Below are 7,321 nucleotides of genomic sequence, written 5' to 3' on the forward strand. Positions count from 1 at the left end.
AAAAAAATGAAGAAGACATAGTGAAATGCAAGCAATGGATTGAAAGTGCTTCGTGAGGATCTGAGGTTTGCTAAAGTGACAACGGGAAGGAAAGGACAGGCAGAGTTGCTTGGTTGGTGACTAAAGGGTTGAGAGAAAACAGAGTTTACCCCTACTGTTGACCAGAAAGAGTTCTGAATAAGTCAAATTAAAATGGAAAACGAAAGGAAAGGAAACACAACTGAGGGAGGGAAATGACTGTACAGTCTCTGAGTCAGAAAAAAATTTCCACATGTAAAATTAATGAATAAAACTTCAAATCAAGTTGTTAATAAACTTTATTTGAACAAAAGTACACAATTTGATATCCACAGTTTCATGGATAAAATTTAAAGTTTACCTTTTCAGTAAAATGACAGGTAAGACATCATTTTTTTCTTCCATCAAATATGTGTATAAATATAGACACATTTGCGTATGTGTGTGTGTGTATTTGAGATTATAAATTACTTATGACACTTCTCCCTTGCCTTGGGAGAGATCTTTAACCAACTGGTGGACAGTAACATATAAAACATTCACAGGACTCATATTTGAACTAAAGTGTTATTACACATACACACTTTAATGGCAGAACCGTGTTGAGTCAAACTAAAATTGAAAAGCCCGAACATTGCAGATGAATAGCACACTCTAACCCTGCGCCTAAGTAACCTGAAAATGGGAATAAAGTTACATAATTCATAGCTTTTGGTCTCAGCATTCCATATTAGAAGTACTCCTCAAAAATATAGTCATGCTTTAAAACATGTGTTTTCAAGGACGTCCATTACAGTTTTTAAGACTGTGACATAGCGGAAGCAACTTCAACACTGAAAACAGAGTGGCTAGCAGCATTCGTGATGATATACCTCAGCTCTCAGAAGTGACAGACTCACCATGGTGCAGGAAATGTTCCAGTGGAGTGCTACGTGGATGGGACACAGCAGAGGGACACGTCCTGTGTGAGATGGAAGTCCAGATCCCTTCACAGGAAGACCAGACAGCAACCCATGACAAACAGTTCCTCAAGCATAGGGACAGCCACGGAACCATCTCTTCTTTAAACACAGCATCTCTGAGCTTTCTGTGACAAAGCTGGGTAGTTTTGAGCACTATAAGAGAAAATAAAGAGCTTAATAAGATCACCGCGCTTCTTATCGGCATGGCTGCAACAGATTGAAACGTTCAAACCCTGTAGGGAAAATAACCTGAAATCATTCAAGGTCACAGCTATTCCCTTCAGGACCGTGTCTCTGCCCTGTGAAGCAATAATTTCACTAAGAATATCCAAAAAATAATTTCTCTACCTAAAATTACAAAGAAAACTGGGAAAAAGAAACTGCTACATTTGATTGTGCACAAATAAAATGCTCATTTTTTTAAAGGCATAGATATCATTGAAAGCTAGAGTGAGTGTCACCATCTTAGACAAATAGTGTATGGAGAAACAGTGTATGGAGAAACAGTATATGGGAAAAATAGTGTATGGAAAAGCAGTGTATGGAGAAATTGTGTCTGGAGAAACTGGGTATGGGAAAACAGTAGATGGGGAAATAGCGTATAGGGGGCTAGTGTATGGAACACAGTGTAAGGAAAAACACTTTTAGAAAAGCAAGCGACATTTTATAATAATAGAAAGACATGTACCAACAAATGTTTCTATTCTATAAGGATATATTAGAATGTACTGTTATGAAAAAATGTGTGTATGACTTTTTGGACACATTCATCATAACAGAATCTTAAAAACATCTCAGTGTATGTCAGTTACACAGCTGTGGCCATTCACCCATGAAGTGACTTAGAGAAGAAAATCGAAAGTCTTAAGAAAAAATGGAAGAAAGGCTCAAAGAAAATGTCAGCATATCTCAGTTGTTTCCTATTATGGAAGCTTTTTACTTATATCTGCATTTTGGTGCATTTTTCACTGTTTCTTGAGGCATACTTCCATAAATAAAAATCTGCTCATCTTGATCAATGCATGCTATTTGTTATGCACAGAAGTGTTACGTCGAACCCCATTATTACATGTATCAAACACAAATTAATAAATGTTTAAATTGTTTTTTTTTTAACTTAGGGGATACTGGTCGGTACGAGAAATATTAAATAATTTTAACACATTTAAAATTCTAATACAGTTAGTGATAGAAGGTGCCAGTGGTCTATTGCAGTTAGTGACAGAAGGTGCCAGTGGTCTATTGCAGTTAGTGACAGAAGGTGCCAGTGGTCTATTGCAGTTAGTGATAGAAGGCACCAGTGGTCTTTCTGAGCACTCACATTTACTTCTTACATAAAGAATTTTTTATTATGAATATATTGGTCTAATTATTAATTAATGGACATGATTCCAATGCAGCAATTAATATATAGTTTTAACGGCAACACACAAGGGATTGAGAAACGCTTCAGGAGTAAATTGTGTTTGCAGTTCTTTCAGAGGATGTAAGTTTGTTTCCCAGCACCTGTGTTGGACAACTCACAACCAACCACATGTTACTCTCAGCCTATGAGGTGCCCATGTCTCTGGCCACCATGGGTACCTACACACACACACACACACACACACACACACACACACACACACACACACTATAACAAAACAGCAGCACACACTCTCCTCACACTATCTACAATGGGAGGGGAGGCATATCTCAAAAAGCTTGCAAAGTCCCCTGTAACAAGTAAGGAATTTGAGTGACTCTTGTATGTCCATGTCCTAGCTTGTTAGGGGCATTCCTCTGAAAAGAACATTTGAATGAAATATCTGCTGGTGACACCAATTCACTAAAGGACACTCCTAAATGTCAGTCCTTACTAAGGAAGGAAGATGCTCACCTTTCAGCTCCAAAGCAGGAAGATGTGCAGAGAACAGTGATGAAGACCATCCATACCCTCAAAAGGAAAGCCTGTGACAGAGTGCCTGGAAGGCCAGTTGGTATCTGCATGGTCCGGAAATCTCAATGCTGAGTTATCTGCATTCTTGAAAATATTCACAAGATGAATGAGAAACTACAGCCCCAACTATCGTCGCAAACATTGACTGGTTTTTATCAGGTCATGATTCTGGATTCAATGCTGAAATCATTGACTATCCATGAATACCAATGAGAAGACACAGTCACTTAAAAAGGCATTATTTAACACTTACCTGGCAGCTGAGATGCCATGATCTAGAAGGTGGTTTTCCCAAAGTGAAGCTTATCAATTGTTTTCCAGGTATGCCAAGCCCCACAACTTCACCAAACACAGAACATCTCACTGCATAATTTGTGACCCTGGGAACTTGTGTTCATGCTTTTACCTCTTACAAATACTTTCAAAAGGAAAAATGCATCATCTAAGTCTTCAAATAGCATGCCATTTGTACTGACAGCAATCATGGAGTCTGACACTTTGTAACCGTAGCTATGTCGTCCACCGGTCCTTCTCCTGCCACATCTGTACAATGGGTAAAATGAGAAGATTGAAACATGTGCAGTTTGAAACTGAAAAATAGTAACCCAGGATGACAGTCTTTTGTAGTTTTGTAAACCATGAAACCATGGGAAGAGAGAGGAGGAGGGAGGGAGGGAGGGAGGGAGAAGAGAGAGAGGCAGAGAGAGAGAGAGGCAGAGAGAGAGAGGCAGAGAGAGAGAGAGAGAGAGAGAGAGAGAGAGAGAGAGAGAGAGAGAGAGCGCAATATGTTGCTGTTGCTGATCAATCTGTCAAGCCGTTACCTGCTTGGGATTGTGCATTGGAAAGCTCCATTGTTCCAACCATCTTGATTCATTTCACAATGGAATGGGAATATGGATGCATCTTTCAGAGCTGCCCAACACAAATGAGATTCCCCTTTATGATCTTGCCACCCATAGAGGCAGCTTTCCCTGCAAGACCAGCATTAATCTCCAGCTCTGTAGAGGGGTGGACACTGCTGCTACAAGGTGTTGTATAAGGTGTACCTTCTTATGATTCTGCAGCCACCTCTGTCCTGACCTAGAGAATCTCACCTGAAGTTAGAAGGACGCTAATTGCTTTTTTATTTAGAGCAGCGAGAAAAATAAGGTGCCACCAAACACCATTGGTGGGGAAGTACCTAGGAGAATGACTCAAGAAGAATGGTTTGAGCATCTGTAGATTGCAAATGAACTTGTGTATAACTCACATTAAAATACCTGGGAGTTTGTGAAAGGAGAGGAGAAGTCATTTAGTCTGCTGACGGTAGTGAGCAGTCATAATTACAGCTGCCTTCTGCCTCATCTTAAAATACAAAACCTTTGAGTTTTCTTTTCAGTGACTCACCCTGTGGCTTCTTCACAATTTACACCAAAATTCACAGCACAAAGCCCCCAACTGGGCCTTGAAACCAAGAGGAGGGGGCTGTGTATCTGATTAGCAATTAAAATAAAATGGGGAATGATGTACTATTTTCTTCCCTTATACCCCCCCCTCCATTTCCCTTCTCGTCCTTCTCCCCTGCTTCCTTGCATTCTTCATCTTGAATTCAATAAATATTTACTCACTATTTACATGTTATGCTTAAGGGAATACAAATATGAAACAGAACTGCCGTATTTCTGAATAGAACACAAAACCGTAAGAAAGGAGACACAGTGGATTTATTATGTGTCTTTCAGGGGCTTTCAGAAACCCTTTCTGTGGTGCACATCAGGGAGGATATATACGAGTACAGGGAATAGTGGAATCTGATTCTCTCCCTAAACTGGTAAGAAAAGCAACTGAATTCAGGGCCAGTGTATATTTAAATCCATCAATTCGAAAAACATGTGTTCCCTGGATAATAGGAAATAACATTAAAGAATGGGTTGAGGGGTTGGTGCACAGTCTATGGGGTTTAGAAGAGCATACTACATCCTGTAAATGCTGGTGTGCTCATGGTTCTGAGAAAGCAAGTAGGTTTTCAGGACTGGGGTCTGGACAGGAGATCTCTTCTCCTAAGTGGAAAGCTTCATAGAAGTAGATCCCATTCAAGGCACTCTGGAAGCTGTTAGAGTGACAGAGAGCTGGTTCTCACCTTCAAGAGGTATGCAGTCAATGGGTAGAGATGAAGAAGGGTGGGGGATGCATTCTTCTCCTACAAAAAGATGACAAGCCAATGAGATGGCTGAAGCTACATACGCAAAGAGGGATGGTGGGCTATTGCTCCTGCCACAGCACTAAGATTGCCTTGGTGGTAAAAATGGGATATGGAGAGATAAAGTAGGTTTAAAAAGTATAGAAGAGAACCCATGTAAGCCCTAGGATCTGAGCTCAGTACTCAGCATACATGTAAACAGCCAGGCACGGTAGTACATGCTTTGCAGCCCCCGTGCTGGGGAGGTAGCCAAAGGATCCTTGAAGCTTGATGGCCAACCAGCTCAACTGAATGAGTTTGAAGTTTCCATTAGAAAACGTGTTTAAGAAAATAAGTTGAATGTTTCCTGAGGAACAATACCAGAAGTTGCCAACTTTGGGTCTCCACCCTCCCCTCCCCCATATTCATGTACACACACATATACAAGCATGTACACACACACATGCCTGTGCGCGCACACACACATATGCAAACAAATTAGTTTTCTTTTTTTAAGGAGAAATAATGGTGGAGAAAGCAAGGCAAAAGTGGACATTGGGAACATTATAATTCAAACCAAGAGGTGACAAAATGTGAAGCCCTTCCCATGTTCCTATTAAGTCCACGTGGGTAGAGGAATGGGAACTGTGTTTGGGAGAAGACCCTTGAGTCTTAGGTTGGCAATTGGAAGGTGGAGAGTAACTTGGCTGAAAGACCAAGTCCAGCTTTTCCAGCCACCACTGACCCTTTCTGCCTGCTGCTGGCAACAAAGATTGTTCTTGGGTCTGGAGGGTACAAATGCCATTGCTCTGAGACATGGGACATGCTACTTCACCAGTGTTCCTGCTCAGATGTGACTTAGTAAAGTCACACTAGGAAGTATATTACTGTGCTCTGTATCCATTCTGCCACCTAGAAAAGGCCACCTCTAACCAAAAGCTGTCAGCTCCCCGACCTCTTAACCAGTTTTCTAACACTGCTGCCATGGCATCATTTCATGGAACATCTAGAGACACAGCAAGGTTTGGCCAGTCCTTGAGAATGGGGTCCTGGTGCTGGTGTGCTAGAATGCTTTTCTGGTACATGCAAAGCCTTGGTCTTCATCCCCAGTGCTGCACTAATTGGGCATGATGGCACATGTCTATAATCAAGAGGTAGAGGCAGGAGGTTCAGGAGTTCAAGGTTATCCTTGGCTACACAGTGAGTTCAAAGCCATCCCAGAGTAACTGAGACCTTGCCTCAAAAGTAAATCAACAGTTTAAAGAAAGGCAACATGGCCGGGCATTGGTGGCGCACGCCTTTTAGTCCCAGCACTCCGGAGGCAGAGCCAGCCTGGTCTCCAGAGCGAGTGCCAGGATAGGCTCCAAAGCTACACAGAGAAACCCTGTCTCACAAAAACAAAAAACAAACAAACAAAAACAAAAGAAGAAGAAAGCCAACATGGAAAATGGGGCACTGGGGGATGTTTCTGGCCTCTGACTCTCACTGTGGCCATGCCTCTGTCACAGCCACTAGCCACATTTTCTGTGTCTTTTAGAAATGGGCTTCTTGTATGTTCGTTTACTGATAAACAGCAAAGAAGTTGGCACTGTTTCCTCTTACCTGGAGTTTAATGAGAACTGAAGCAGAGGCAAGAAACCCTAAAATTTCAGTTACAGGAAATCTCCAGCCACATGTCCAGACGCTGAGGCTGTCCAGAGAAAGAACACAGTGATACCCACAGTTTTATTTTGTTCTGCACCCCTGCCTGCCTTGGTCACTAAGGACTAGTGGAGAAAGAATGGAAGGAATATTCATGTTTGATATGAAAAAGTCATGGGCTGTGATGGAAAGAGAGCATTGTATCATACATTTCTACAGCAACTAAACGTGTAACATAACAGTTATGTTCGCAGAGTTATGTGCAAGAGTTTTCTTGTTAGCAGATATACAAGCAGGTGAGAAGATGGGACAGATAAATAAAACATTCTTACATTTCAGCTTTGAGTTGCTATTTGTCTGGACTTTTAACCCCCCCCCCCACCATTATATACTGAACTCCTTTGGTGAGAAGGAATCCTCTTTTGTCTCTTTGATGGAATAAAGGCAATGCTCCAATGTTTTCTCCACACTTTTCTGTTGGGATATCACTTGGGAGAAGCATAGTGTTTGTCCACCAGGTACAACATAGGCAATATAGGAAAACTACCTCGGGCAAGTATTTTCCAAGAATGAAAAATAAAACCAAATTTAAAAAAATAGTCA

At 41.3% G+C, this 7,321-nt stretch overlaps 1 non-coding gene across 1 annotated transcript; it reads left to right on the forward strand.

The window, feature by feature from the left end:
- The first annotated feature begins 3,164 nt into the window (after nt 1-3,164).
- LOC113830852 lies at nt 3,165-3,328 on the forward strand. The gene has a single exon (XR_003483038.1). It is a non-coding gene; the product is annotated as a U1 spliceosomal RNA (small nuclear RNA).
- Nucleotides 3,329-7,321: the final 3,993 nt, after the last annotated feature.

The sequence above is a fragment of the Cricetulus griseus genome, chromosome 2 (assembly GCF_003668045.3).
Source record: "Cricetulus griseus strain 17A/GY chromosome 2, alternate assembly CriGri-PICRH-1.0, whole genome shotgun sequence".
In the NCBI taxonomy this organism is placed as follows: Eukaryota; Metazoa; Chordata; class Mammalia; order Rodentia; family Cricetidae; genus Cricetulus; species Cricetulus griseus.